Genomic DNA, 15,231 nt, shown 5'->3' with positions numbered 1-15,231 from the left:
ATTTCTCAAAAGAAGATATACAAATGGCCAACAGATATAGGATAAAATGCTCAGCATCATTAATCTGTGGCTTTAATCAAAAAAGAAAAGAAAAAAGGCAATAACTGATGCTGTGGAGAATGTGGAGAAAGGAAACCTCCCGCACACTGCTGGTGGGAATGTAACTGAGTGAAGCCACTATGGTGATCAGTATGGAGGTTCCACAAAAAACTAAAAATAGAGCTATGATATGATCCAGAAATTTTACTACTGGGTATATATCCAAGTAAAGGAATCATTGTGTCAAAGAGGTATCTGCACTGTCATGTTTCTTGCAGCACTATCAACAATAGCCAAGATATAGAATCACCCCAAGTGTCCATCAGCATATACATGGGTTAAAAGAGTAGTACAAATCTACAATGGAATATTATTCAGGCATTGAATTGAATCAAGTTTTCTAAGGGCTCTCCACCCACACGGAACTGTGAATCAGTTAAACCTCTTTCTTTATAAATTACCCAGTTTGGGGCATTTCTTCATAGCAGCATGAGAACTGACTAATACAGCCATATAAAAGAATGGAATCCTATCATTTGTAACAATATGATAGAACTTGGAGACATTATATTAAGTGAAATTAGCCAGGCACAGAAAGACAAATATCGCCTGTCCTCACTCATATGTGGGACCTAAACAATTTTGATCTCATGGAGATAGTAGAATAATAGTTACCAGAGGATGGGAAGGGTACTGGGGAGGGAGAGATACAAAGAGGTAAATAGGTACAAAAGTACAGTTAAATAGAAGGAGTAAGATTCAGTGTTCGGTAGCACAATATGGCAACTACAGCTAACAATAATTTATCGTTTATTTCAAAGTAACTAGAAGAATGGAATTAAATGTTTCCAACACAAAGAAATGATAAATGTTTGAGGTGATAGATATCCCATTACCCTAATTTAATCATTACTCATGGTATGCTTCTATCAAAATTTCAGATGTATTTCATAATTGTCTACAACTATTATGTATTCATAAAAATTAAATGTAAAAAAAGTAGGGAACCAGTTCAATGTGAACTCCTCAAACACCCCAGATTGGGATAGATATTGTTTTGCAGTGTAATTATTAGCCTGAGGTAGTATGCAATTCTCTTTATAGGTGGCTTTATAGATAAGGCGATTCTTTTTATACGTGGCTTTTAAAGAACTGGCCAAAAAAAAAAAAAAAAGGCATATATGACTAAAGTTGCACCCTCGGTAAGCTTAATTTTTTTGGATCTACCTGTTAGGAAAATAGAAGTACATCATTACCATAAATAGATGTGACACTCATAATTTGAAAAAAAAAAACTGTTCCTGTATATTTATTTGGGGATATTTCTACACTTTTTCTACTGGTTCCTTTTTTGTGGTTTTTCTTCTCCAGAAAATAAAGAAGTAATGTTTAATTATCTGAATGAATTTTAGCAGTATTACATATATTTCAAAATATTAACCTGCCATTTCTATTTGTTTTATATGATTTTATTTGTTTAGGGATAATTCATATTTTGATTATATTGTTTATATGCCTGAACACTTAGTTACTTTTTATTTATTCATTTAAAAAATCCTCAGACGAGTTATCTGTTTTTGATTTGGTTCCTGTACTTGTTTATTCATGGGCATTTTATAATTTTTCTAATCATATTAAATGGAATCTTGTCTTCTAATATGTGTTTGAAATTGTTCTTTAAACAGAGAAATGCTACTTATGTTCTATATTTAGTAGCCAGAAAGGTTAATAAATTTTTATTTTCGGTGTCTAACAACTAATGATATATCAATGATAACTTGTACAATATTTTTAAAATTAAAATCCTCAATTATATCTACTCTTTAACTTCACTTTCTGCTAGTTACATAACAATGTCAAAAATAATGATAACATGGACATAGTATTGCAAGAAACTTGATTTAGCTATTAGGGCTAGATTAGCTTCAACTAGAATCCTCAGGAAATATCTATTCCTTTGCTATAACTGTCTTGGTACATGTTTTACTCATTTCTGATTCATTTTCTCTTTTGAGTTCTGCTCTCTTAAATCCCTATCTATTAGCTAAAAGCAATTACAACTTCTCCACCTTCTTTTTCTGTTTTTCCTGCCTATGGTGAGTTTTAGGGAGGGTGTAACTTTATTGCTTCTTTGGGTTACCTCTTTACCCTTTTGTGTGATCTCGCTCCATATTTGGTAATAAGATTCTGTACAAAGTAAGATCCATTCATTCATACAATCTGTTTCTAGAAATAATTTCTGCCATGATTACCTTTCTCCTTTTTTCAGTACCGCTGAATTTGCTTAACATGTTAGAGAGAGCCTTGAATTTTTTTTTCTATCATTCCAGTTTGTACTTCACGGTCATCTAACAAACTCTATTCTCACTTTCTGCTGAGCAAGGCTAATGTTACCCTTCTCTCTCTCTCTCTCTGTGTGTGTGTATATATAAATATATAATATATATTTAAATATATAATATATACATTTATACATATATAATACATTTATATATGTAAATATAGAATATATATTTAATTGCCAGAAAGTTTAATAAATTAACTTTTATTTTTTATATTAAGTAACATAAATACATATATATGTATATAGGAGGGTACATATATATATGTATTTATTTTATATATGTGCGTTTTTTTAAAAAAAAATACTTCCCCAATGTCTCAGTTAATTAGAGAGAGGATAGACAGGAGATTTTATGTCTAAATTGAGGTAAGAAATTGGTTAAAAATAATAACACAATATTCTTATGTAGTTGAGTATTTCTCAATTTTACGTTTTCTATTCTGAAGAAACATTTGAATCCATAGCCTACTGAGAAAAGAGATTATGTTGAAGGGAAATAAATTGTTTCTAGGAAGTATATCAGTTAATTAAATAAATTACTCATTTGATTTAAATAATATAATAATAATAACAAGATAGCTAGTATCAAACTGAGTAGAAACCTGTACAACTATCAGAATACCAAAACAATGTTGTTAAAAAGCCCTTAAAGGTGAGGGAAAATTTATTCTTTAATTGTAAACAATCACTTTACCAGTCTCAAAAGACATAATTTTAATATCCAATAGACATTTTGAGGGCATTATTTACTAGAAAACAAAAACTTTCACTGAGAACAAATGTAAATAGATAAATAATTTACTAATGTGCTTATCTCAGCAGACAAATGCTAGCAGAGTTACACACAATGAATATTCTTATCTCCAAGCACTTTAGCAGTTTTCTCAATGGAGGTAATAAAAACATTTGCGTAAGAAAATATTTTATTACATAGAAATATCCTGCACAGCATAGGACATTTAGTATCTGATTGACTTAAGGAAATTAATATTTGCTATCATTACAATCAGATACCTTGCCAAAAATACACTGGCAATTCTCTGCCTATTTTATGTCCCACCCTTTTGATTTTTTTCCCCTCACAAAACTCATTGAAATCTTTGCTTCATCAGAGACAACTCAAACTCCCATTCTCTGATCTGTTTTTCCAACTGTGTATTTATTTCAGTGTGTTAAGTTCTTACTCTACAGGGTTGAATCAGAATTGTTTTAGAGATAGGACTTATGTTAATAAGAAGCATAAAATTTATGAGTAGAATAGCAATCTTATGTAATATACATAGCAGTTTGTGCCATTATTCAAAAACAGTCATTTGGATTCATCCATTCTAATTTCCAATATTATGATTTGAGTGAATTCCTAAAATTATATTCTACAAATTCTAGTTATAAAATATTACATCATGAAATATAATACTATTTAATGAAGCATAATACTACATCCTGAAACCAATTTATAGACACATCTATAAATCTTTAAAAACACCCACAAGAATTTTAAATAAACAAACATCCCAGAAGGTAGAAAACTAAAATAGGATCACACCTGACAAATAACTTTTAATATTGACCTGAACATGATTCTTCAATTATACAATATAATAATTTTATCGTTTAACAATATATAAATAAATCAAATGAGCATAGGTAAACCCCAGAATCAAAGTTAATCCTGTAATTCTAGCAATAATTCATTTAAAATGAAGTTATAATTAGGTTGATAGTTAAGTTTATATTCATTATGGCAGATTAAATTAAGAGTTAAATCTCTCCCCCACCCCTTTTTCACTACACCTTTAGTGTTCTCTGTTCCAAACTCACAATTAATGTGATTTTTTTCCAATTTTAAAACTTTGGATTGGCAAATATATTTATAATTAGGTTAGTTATTTGCTATCATTCTGTTCTGAATCCTTGCTCTTCATGCCTAACAATAAATCTGCAGCCTTTGCTCAGCCTCTGCAGGAAAAGAAAAGCCTTTTTCTTAGCAACTCTCTTCCAGATCTTCCATTGGCACTAGACATTGTCTACTCAAAATAGTTCCTTCTTTATAAGAATTCTAGGTATCAGATGCATCTCAATTTTCTTCCAACTGTTAACAAAGAATCCCAGTTATTTTAGTGATTGAATTGCAAGAAAAGGCAGATCAGGAATGTGCAAATTTAAACATTTTTGAAACTAGAACTTTCACAAGATTATCAGAGTAATTTTCTAAGTAGTTTCTTGTACTATTTTATAATAAAAGAATTAAATGAGTTCATCAAAGTTGTTCGATATAAGGTTAATATATAAATACAAATCTTATGTAATCTTTTAAATAAGAATTTTTTTAAATGATCAGTTTGCCTAGTTGCAAACATCAGGTTAAACGTCAACAAGCTTGAACAGAAAGAAATTTAATAAAGGATATTAGGTGTGTCACAAAATCTCTGAGAAGACCTCAAAACTAAGCATGCGTACTACACAGCCAGGAATAATAAAAGCAAAACTTCATTGCCACAGTAGCGAATGCATGTCCAACCCTCCACCAGAGCTGTCCCCAAAGAACCAGTTGCCTTCACTACTGCATTGTCAAAGTCCCCAGCATCAACTTACCTTACCAATGGCGTATCTGACTAGCTGAACATAGCTTTACTAAGTTTGAAAAAATGTCTACCTTTTTGTTTTCCCGAAGATTCAGAAGTATTTTATTAATGTTTCAATAATATTATTGTTAATGTATAGTATGCATAGAAAAAAGTATATAACTTATATTTTTACAGCTTGAAGACATCTTACAAAGTGAATATAACCACCTAAACATCACCTAATCAAGGAATATAATATCTCCATCATCCCTGAAGCCTCATTCTACCATCTCCCTATTATATTTCTCTTACCCCAATTTGACTACTGCCTTAACTCCGAACTCCATAGTTTAGTTTTGATTGGTTTTGAACTTTATCTAAATGGAAACATTCACGATTCACTGTTTTCTTCTGGCTTTTTTTTCTCCCACTCAACATTGTTTTTAAGTTGCATCTAGTATGTTGCACATGGCTGAAGACTATTCATTTTTATTGCTTCATTATGGGATTGGGTCATAGATTATGCCTGCTACTCAGCAGCAATAGATACAGCAAAATACAGATACAGCAAAATACAAAATACTGGGAAAGGTAGTGAGTTTTTTGTTTGTTTTGCGTTTTTACTTTTACTTCCAAAAGTCGTGATTCCTAGAGTGAGAATTTATGAAGATATTGGAGGGGATATTCAAAGGACATTGAACAACCAGAAATAGCAAATATCCATTTGTAATTATTGCACTAATTCTTAATACAAATTAGTGAATTTTTATTTCAAGAATTAAAAATTATGCAAAGGTCATGCAGCATCTAATGATTTTTAACAATAAAGTTTCTACAACTGTGTAGAAAATACAAAATAAGGACACGCATAAACACAAAAGTGTACTTTTAAAATTTTGTCTGCAATAATGCAAAGAACTCATCATGACTAAAATGTTACCATTTAAGGCAAGATGAGAGAAGTAAGAAGACATTTGCAACTAATTATCTTTTTTAAATTTATTTTGTAAACACTCTCAATGATAAACCTACCCTGTCCACAGTCAATTGCATTTTAAACACGTGTTTATTAATATTCCAAAGAAAATGTTTTAAAATTTATTGTGTACATTTGAGTATTTTTTATATAAGATTTATACTCATATAAACTAATCTTTTTTATCAGCAATGTTTATGCCAAAATTAAATAACTTTCATCTGAGAAAGACTTGAAATTCCAAGAGAAGTGATCTCAGTTTCCATAATAAATTCAATGATGTCTGCTAAAGATTCTCAGAAGCAGCTTCCCCTTTCTCAAGGAATTCTTAGTCAAGGAAAACATTAACATACTCAAGGCAATTTTAGTGAATTGAGGCAAATTTATGGCAAGTTTAAGAATAGGAGATTGTAGCCTGAATGAAATTAGAAAATATAAACAGGTTTGATGTGTGATGAATATATCACCTCATGTATCATAGTTACACAGTGAAACCATCCGGACCCCTCTCTTTCTCAGGAAGTGTACCAATGCAGCTTTGGAATGCTTTTTTTTTTTTTTTTAATTTTTATTGATCATTCTTGGGTGTTTCTCGCAGAGGGGGATTTGGCAGGGTCACAGGACAATAGTGGAGGGAAGGTCAGCAGATAAACAAGTGAACAAAGTTCTCTGGTTTTCCTAGGCAGAGGACCCTGCGGCCTTCCGCAGTGTTTGTGTCCCTGGGTACTTGAGATTAGGGAGTGGTGATGACTCTTAACGAACATGCTGCCTTCAAGCATCTGTTTAACAAAGCACATCTTGCACCGCCCTTAATCCATTCAACCCTGAGTGGATACAGCACATGTTTCAGAGAGCACAGGGTTGGGGGTAAGGTCACAGATCAACAGGATCCCAAGGCAGAAGAATTTCTCTTAGTACAGAACAAAATGAAAAGTCTCCCATGTCTACCTCTTTCTACACAGACACGGCAACCATCCGATTTCTCAATCTTTTCCCCATCTTTCCCCCCTTTCTATTCCACAAAACCGCCATTGTCTTCATGGCCCGTTCTCAATGAGCTGTTGAGTACACCTCCCAGATGGGGTGGTGGCCGGGCAGAGGAGCTCCTCACTTCCCAGTAGGGGCGGCCGGGCAGAAGCGCCCCTCACCTCCCCGACAGGGCGGCTGGCCGGGCGGGGGGCTGACCCCCCCCACCTCCCTCCCAGACGGGGCGGCTGGCCGGGCAGAGGGGCTCCTCACTTCCCGGTAGGGGCGGCCGGGCAGAGGCGCCCCTCACCTCCCGGACGGGGCGGCTGGCCGGGTGGGGGGCTGACCCCCCCACCTCCCTCCCGGACGGAGCGGCTGGCCAGGCAGAGGGGCTCCTCACTTCCCAGTAGGGGCGGCCGGGCAGAGGTGCACCTCACCTCCCGGACAGGGCGGCTGGCCGGGCGGGGGGCTGACCCCCCCACCTCCCTCCCGGACGAGGAGGGAGGACGCTCCTCACTTCTCAGACGGGGTGGCTGCCGGGCGGAGGGGCTCCTCACTTCTCAGACGGGGCGGTTGCCAGGCAGAGGGTCTCCTCACATCCCAGACGGGGCGGCAGGGCAGAGGTGCTCCCCACATCTCAGACGATGGGCGGCCGGGCAGAGACGCTCCTCACTTTCCAGACTGGGCAGCCAGGCAGAGGGGCTCCTCACATCCCAGACGATGGGCGGTCAGGCGGAGACGCTCCTCACTTCCCAGACGGGGTGGCTGCCAGGCAGAGGCTGCAATCTCGGCACTTAGGGAGGCCAAGGCAGGCGGCTGGGAGGTGGTTGTAGCGAGCCGAGATCACGCCACTGCACTCCAGCCTGGGCGCCATTGAGCACTGAGTTAACGAGACTCCGTCTGCAATCCCGGCACCTCGGGAGGCCGAGGCTGGCAGATCACTCGCGGTTAGGAGCTGGAGACCAGCCCGGCCGACACAGCGAAACCCCGTCTCCACCAAAAAAATACGAAAACCAGTCAGGCGTGGCGGCGCGCGCCTGCGATCGCAGGCACTCGGCAGGCTGAGGCAGGAGAATCGGGCAGGGAGGTTGCAGTGAGCTGAGATGGCAGCAGTACCGTCCAGCTTCGGCTCAGCATCAGAGGGAGACCGTGGAAAGAGGGGAGAGGGAGAGGGAGAGGGACTGGAATGCTTTTAAGGAAGGAATCTACAAGAGAAATAGTGTGATTATTTGGGAACGTGGCACAATATGCTTCCTTGCTTATGTTATTTTGCTTCATGAAGGAAGCAAGCAGAGAACCACACTTGAAAAAATTTGCATGACCAGATAGACCCAGTTCAGAGTTGGAGGTGTGCCACACAGTACAGGCTTGAGAATCAGAAAGATGTGAATTCAGAATCCTTCTTCAGCTCACACTAATTCTAGAACTTTAAAAAAAGTTAACTTCTCTGAGTCTGTGTTTCATCAAAGATAATATGTCATGGAATTAACTCTGATATTATATGAAATTCATTTGGCATGGTGTGATTTCCAGTAAAAACCCTCAACTGATAGCCAAAACCCAAATCATCCAATTAAAAAATGGGTAAAAGGCCTGAATAGATATTTTTTCAAATAAGACATAAAATGGCCAATAGGCATATGAAAAACATACACTGTACATTTTGTACACTGATGATGAGAATGTAAATTGGTATGGCCATTATGGAAAACAGGATGGAGCTTTCTTTAAAAAATCAAAACACAACTGCCATATGATAGAGCAATTCCTCCGCCAGTGATATACCCAAGGGAACTGAAATCAGTATCTTAAAGAGATATCTGCATTCCCATGTTTATTGCAAGCATTATCCCCCATAGCCAAGATATGGAAACAAGTGTCCATTGACAATAAACAGATAAATAAAATCATGTGTATGTGTGTGTGTTATACAAAATGAAATATCAGCCTTAGAAAAGAAGGAGGCCCTGCCATTTGCAACAACATAGGTAAACCTGAAGGACATTATACTAAGTAAACTAAACCAGACACAGAAACATAAATTCTGAATGATCTTACTTATATGTGGAATCTAACAAACAGAATAACTAGGCCGGGCGTGGTGGCTCACACCTGTAATCCCAGCACTTTGGGAGGCCGAGGCGGGCAGTTCACAAGGTCACGAGATAGAGACCATCCTGGCTAACACGGTGAAAGCCCGGCTTTACTAAAAATACAAAAAATTAGCCGGGCGTGGTGGCGGGCGCCTGTAGTCCCAGCTACTTGGGAGGCTGAGGCAGGAGAATAGCGTGAACCCAGGAGGCGGAGCTTGCAGTGAGCCGAGATCGCGCCACTGCACTTCAGCCTAGGCGATAGAGCGAGACTCCGTCTCAAAAACAAAACAAAACAAAACAAAAAATAGAATAACCAGCAACAAGGACTATAATGATGGTGACCAGGGCTTCCTTGACTGGATGATAATACACTCAAATTGCTCTACTCTGAATAAAATAATTGTTAAATTCTGGATCATTTGTTCTATTTCTAAATATAATTTATAGATATTTATTTAAAATAGTCATGACTTTTATTGTTTTGGTTTAGTGCTTTATTATTATGGTGGCAGTGGTGGTGAGGTGGTAGTCGTATTTAAGTGCTGAATATCAGCATCACTTACAAATTGGACTTGAGTTTCATTATAAAATTGGACCAGACAATAGACTATAGTTACCATGAGGCAGAGAGTTAATTTTTTTTTCTATTCACAATATTTATCAGATCTCTACCCCACTGCCTGGGAAAAGAGCAGTTGTAAAATATCTGTTGAAAGTGTTGATGAACCTAGCACAACTATACTACTGTTTGTGAGAAAATCTGCAAAGAAATAATATTTCTGGAAATTTCAAATTATTCTTTTAGTCTTCCTTGAAAATGTTAAAGATAAATTTTTATTTCATTTGGCTGTTTCATTTAAATACATATTATACTTTTAAAAATCACCATATGATAAAACGGTATTAATAGTTATAAATTAAAAGTAACCAAGTTATTGTTGTCTGAAGTAAAAGTATTTGTTTTGTATAAGGTGTAAGGAAGGGATCCAGTTTCAGCTTTCTACATATGGCTAGCCAGTTTTCCCAGCACCATTTATTAAATAGGGAATCCTTTCCCCATTGCTTGTTTTTCTCAGGTTTGTCAAAGATCAGATAGTTGTAGGTAAGTGGCGTTATTTCTGAGGGCTCTGTTCTGTTCCATTGATCTATCTATGAGATATCATCTCACACCAGTTAGAATGGCAATCATTAAAAAGTCAGGAAACAACAGGTGCTGGAGAGGATGTGGAGAAATAGGAACACTTTTACACTGTTGGTGGGACTGTAAACTAGTTCAACCATTGTGGAAGTCAGTGTGGCGATTCCTCAGGGATCTAGAACTAGAAATACCATTTGACCCAGCCATCCCATTACTGGGTATATACCCAAATGACTATAAATCATGCTGCTATAAAGACACATGCACACGTATGTTTCTTGCGGCATTATTCACAATAGCAAAGACTTGGAACCAACCCAAATGTCCAACAATGATAGACTGGATTAAGAAAATGTGGCACATATACACCATGGAATACTATGCAGCCATAAAAAATGATGAGTTCATGTCCTTTGTAGGGACATGGATGAAACTGGAAACCATCATTCTCAGTAAACTATCACAAGAACAAAAAACCAAACACCGCATATTCTCACTCATAGGTGGGAATTGAACAATGAGATCACATGGACACAGGAAGGGGAATATCACACTCTGGGGACTGTGGTGGGGAGGGGGGAGGGGGGAGGGATAGCATTGGGAGATATACCTAATGCTAGATGACGAGTTAGTGGGTGCAGCACACCAGCATGGCACATGTATACATATGTAACTAACCTGCACAATGTGCACATGTACCCTAAAACTTAAAGTATAATAAAAAAAAAGTATTTGTTTTATGTAAATTCTTTCATATAATATTTAAAGTAATATTATGATCCAGTTTGTATTCTATCCCCATTTTAAATTGGTATGGTATTTAGGCAAATTTTTGCATCTACACCTGTAAGTTAAATTCAATTTCATGTTACTTCAAATTAACAACCTTCATCACATTACTGCAACATTTCTGAAAGTGCTTCTAAAACTAAATACTTTTGAAGCAATATATTTCAAATTTTTATATACTCATTGATAGCTATAAAATAAATATTACTGCTAAGACTGCATTATAATTTTTAATATAAAAAATTCCTATAATCTGTAGGTCTGTTGGTGTTGATTTTTGTTACAATGTTTTTAATCAAAGAATAAATATCTACATCATCAAAACAAAAATGTGTAACAGTTTAGTGGTTTCTATATCCTAAGAAGATACATTCAATTGGTTTACATATGTGCAGTATTTATAAGTATTAAGGTACATAATTACTATTGTGACAAAAGTATATAATATGATTTTCTTTTTACTAAGAAAATTTATCATATTTCTTCATTTTTCTTAAAAAAAAGCTCACCTTGACTTAAGTGGGACAAAGATTTTATATAGCATAGGTACACTGGTGGCATTTTTAGGACAGCAGTATGACAAACCACCTATCAGAGAAGAGAATTCATTCTCAAGCCAGGAGACAAGTTGATTTTTCATAGGTATTTATAATAATAATAAGCAACTTGAGTGAAAAACTGAAAAGGCAAATTTCTCTATCATGTTTTCTGATTATCTCCTGATTTAAAGAGATACTGTATAATAATTTTATGTAATCTTTTTTTACTTGTCAGACTTAATCATTCTGTCTCAGCTTACCTATCTTTAAAATGATGACTTTGATGTTATGTCCAATGGGTTCAAACAAATTACTACTAGCAATAGTAGTGGAAGTAGTAGCAGCAGCAACACTAGCAGCAGTAGTAGCAAGAGCAGCATTACTTTAGCAATGAGAAACAAAAAAAGAACACTTTACATTTAAGACTTATGAAAATGCAGTTAAAACATTTAAAAATAATTTTTGTGGCTTTGCATCATCATGGAGCATGGAGTTGGAGGAAGAGAAAGCCGCTCTTCATCTAGTTCCACATGCTAAAAATGTCTTATTTTAAAAACTGTGTTTCTTAATTAATGTGAAGTGGATTCATGGGACTTCCTTTGAACTTTTGTGAATATTCTACAGGTACATTAGACTTTCAAGGAGCTATTAAAGTGCTGCATTTGAACTCAGGGTCTCTGGTGGCAGACTTCTTTCAAAGCACCTGTGTGAAGGGACTACTCAGCTTCCCAGAGAAGTGAAACAAAACGGCACAGATTAAACAATCTGCTTATTATGAGCCAAAAAAAAATTACATCATCCTAAGGAGAAATACCGTTTTAATATTATTTGAGATTAGTAATATTGTTGCACATTCTGATATTTTTTCTAAGCTGGAAACATTGCTATAATATCATAGTTCAAACTAATTATATGTGTGAAATATGCTTTAGTTTCTCTTTTTAAACAATACTCATTGGGTCAAAAATTTAAAGTGAGAGACTGACTAGAGAATAAGCATTTTTAGTTTGAAAATATGACATTGTAGAAAATAATTATGGCGTGGCTAAAAGATGAGTAGTATTACGGCAAATCAGGTTAATAGTATTACAAGGACTTGCTCCTTGAAACTGCACTATTATTAATTATGTACAAAAAATAAATAAAGGGGAGGCAGGTGTGGTGGCTCATTCCTGAAACACCAGCACTCTTGGGGACAGTGGGAGGATCACTTGAGGCCAAGAGTTGAAGATCAGCCAGAGCAATATAATGGGACCCTGTCTCTACAAAATAAATAAATAAAAATTAGCTGGGTGTGGTGGTGCATGACTGTAGACCCAGATACTCTGGAAGCTGAGGCCAGACGGCATGAGCCCAGGAGTTCAAGGCTTCAGTGAGCCATGACTGTCCCACTGCACTACAGCCTGGGTGACAGAATGAGATTCCATATTTAAATAATTATAACAAAATAATTTAAATTTAAATTTTCTCCAAAAGTTTAAAAATTAAAGGGGAAAAGGGGCATTCTTTTGCAAAGCAAATGTTCTTTCATTCTACAAAGTTGCCTTTGAGGAATTTAAACTAAGCTATAACTGTTATACACTTTAGCAAGAGAATACAAGTTTAGATCACAACTGTATTGGTTCATAAAACAATCTTTGAGTCCTGATAAAATCATGGCATCAATTCCCTTTGAGAGAAATACTGTGAGTTATGTAGTCCAATTCACCTCTATTTCTAGTTTCTTTTCTACTGCATGTCCAGGGATTTGTTACTTAACTGATGTTTTATGATTTTTAAAGTACACTACTTTACATCATAGCACAATTTAGTTATGTTTTTAGAAAACAAAATTATGTAACAAAAATAAATGTTAATTTTGTATTAAATGCTCATAATATATTTTTGCAATCCAGTGGAAGGATCCTTTATTTAAGAATCTTGCATGTGTAAGTTTTGCCTGTTTGCATGCAAAAAGGGAGTATCTATATTTTCTAAGGTGAAGGGACTTATAAAATGGAAAGCATAAAAAGGAATGTATTTATTCTACAAATAAATTATTTCTAGCAACTTGAAATATTGTAATAGATAAAGGCAAAGTTAAAACAAAATAAAAGATATATTCATTCATCCTAAGAGTGAATATGCTATTAATAGGATTAAATACTAACATAAGTGAAAATAAGTGAAAAATGCTATAGGCCATATGGGTCAAACAAGCAATTTATTAGTGAGATTTGGGGCCTGAATCAACAAAAATTCATCATGCACCCCAAATGTACTAGTATTAAATATAGTTATCTGCCTGAGTCCACACAATAAGCTTGCTAAATTGAGATCACTACTCATAAACCTAGAAGGTTAATGGCTACCTAGGAAATAACAGCTAAAAACAGCACAAACATTATGATTCTAAGTCTTATGAAGTAATGTAGAAAGTCTTATGAAATAATGTAGAAAGTTTCACGAAAGTAATTCGTTTAACCTTAAACAGGGGACAGGATTAAGGTGTGTGTGTATATATATAGAGAGAGAGAGACTCATTGGGTCAAAAATTTAAAGTAAGAGACTGACTAGAAACTAAGCATTTTTAGTTTGAAAATATGACATTTTAGAAAATAATTATGGCATGGCTAAAAGATGAGTAGTATTATGGAAAATCAGGTAATAGTATTACAAGGACTTGCTCCTTGAAAAATATATATATGAGCGTATTATTTTATTAACTAATGTAATAACTTACCAATAAGTTATCCAATCATTTATTAATTTAATCATAATATTACTGAATCAGTACTAAAATGTGCTTCCACAGTTTGCTAAAATTGTGGTAAACTCTGATTCTGGGGATAAAGACATGAAGATTGTGATTCCTGCATGGCAGGGGATTGTCTTGTCCATCTTCCTATATTCCAATTTCATCAGAGATAATCGTCATTGGGGATTTGCTGACTTACTGCCTGCACTCACTTTACTAAGGAAGGTGAAACTAATTTGAAAGCACCTACCTTTAGTAAGATGTTATAGGAGAATTTTAAGTTATAGTGAAGTCAAAAGGAGAAAGTAATCATTTTACTTAAAGCATTCAGGAAAGGTAACAGAAGAGTTGAATATTGACGGATGAGTAGTTGCTGGCCAGTAAATAAAGACATTTTTGGAAATTAAGAATAACTCAAAAAAGACATCTAAGTTATGAGATATTTGTGCCTTGAAGAACTATAAATATTTCAAAAAGATTGAATTAGAGTGGTTAGAGGCAAAGCAAGAAAAGCCCTGGGTGCTTGGAGTATCCAGATCATGGAGGACTGGGCATAACACATTAAGAAGTTGAGAGTTCATCCTTAAGAAGCTGTATCTATTGAAGAGGTTGAAGCAATAGAGTGATATTCTCCATCTTGCTTCTTAGAAAGATTATTCTGGCAGTCATGGAGAGATAGTATAACAAATGCAAGTCAGTAGGCATTTTGGAGAATGTGATGTTAGATGAGAAAAGAGAAAAATGGGAGTCGGAACGAAAGCGTTAACTGTGGAGCTGAAAATGAACAAGTGAATCAAAGGTAAGAAAGAAAAGCACAAAATGTGGAACTCTTGAGAATAGAGAAAAAAACAAAGTAATGATTAAAAGAGAGCTCCCAAGTTTATCTTCTGCTGACTCAATAGAGGAAAATGTCTTTAATTAGGAAAAGAAATAGAGGAATAGCAGAGAAATACCTACGAAAATTTTTAGTGGGGTTGTCCAGTAAGCAGTATGACATAGAGGACAAAATTTTTGAAGATTCTATGGGCTGAAGAAATAATCTT

This window comes from Pan troglodytes, chromosome 1, assembly GCF_028858775.2.
Source record: "Pan troglodytes isolate AG18354 chromosome 1, NHGRI_mPanTro3-v2.0_pri, whole genome shotgun sequence".
NCBI lineage: Eukaryota > Metazoa > Chordata > Mammalia > Primates > Hominidae > Pan > Pan troglodytes.
Note: the sequence above shows the minus strand (reverse complement) of the source record.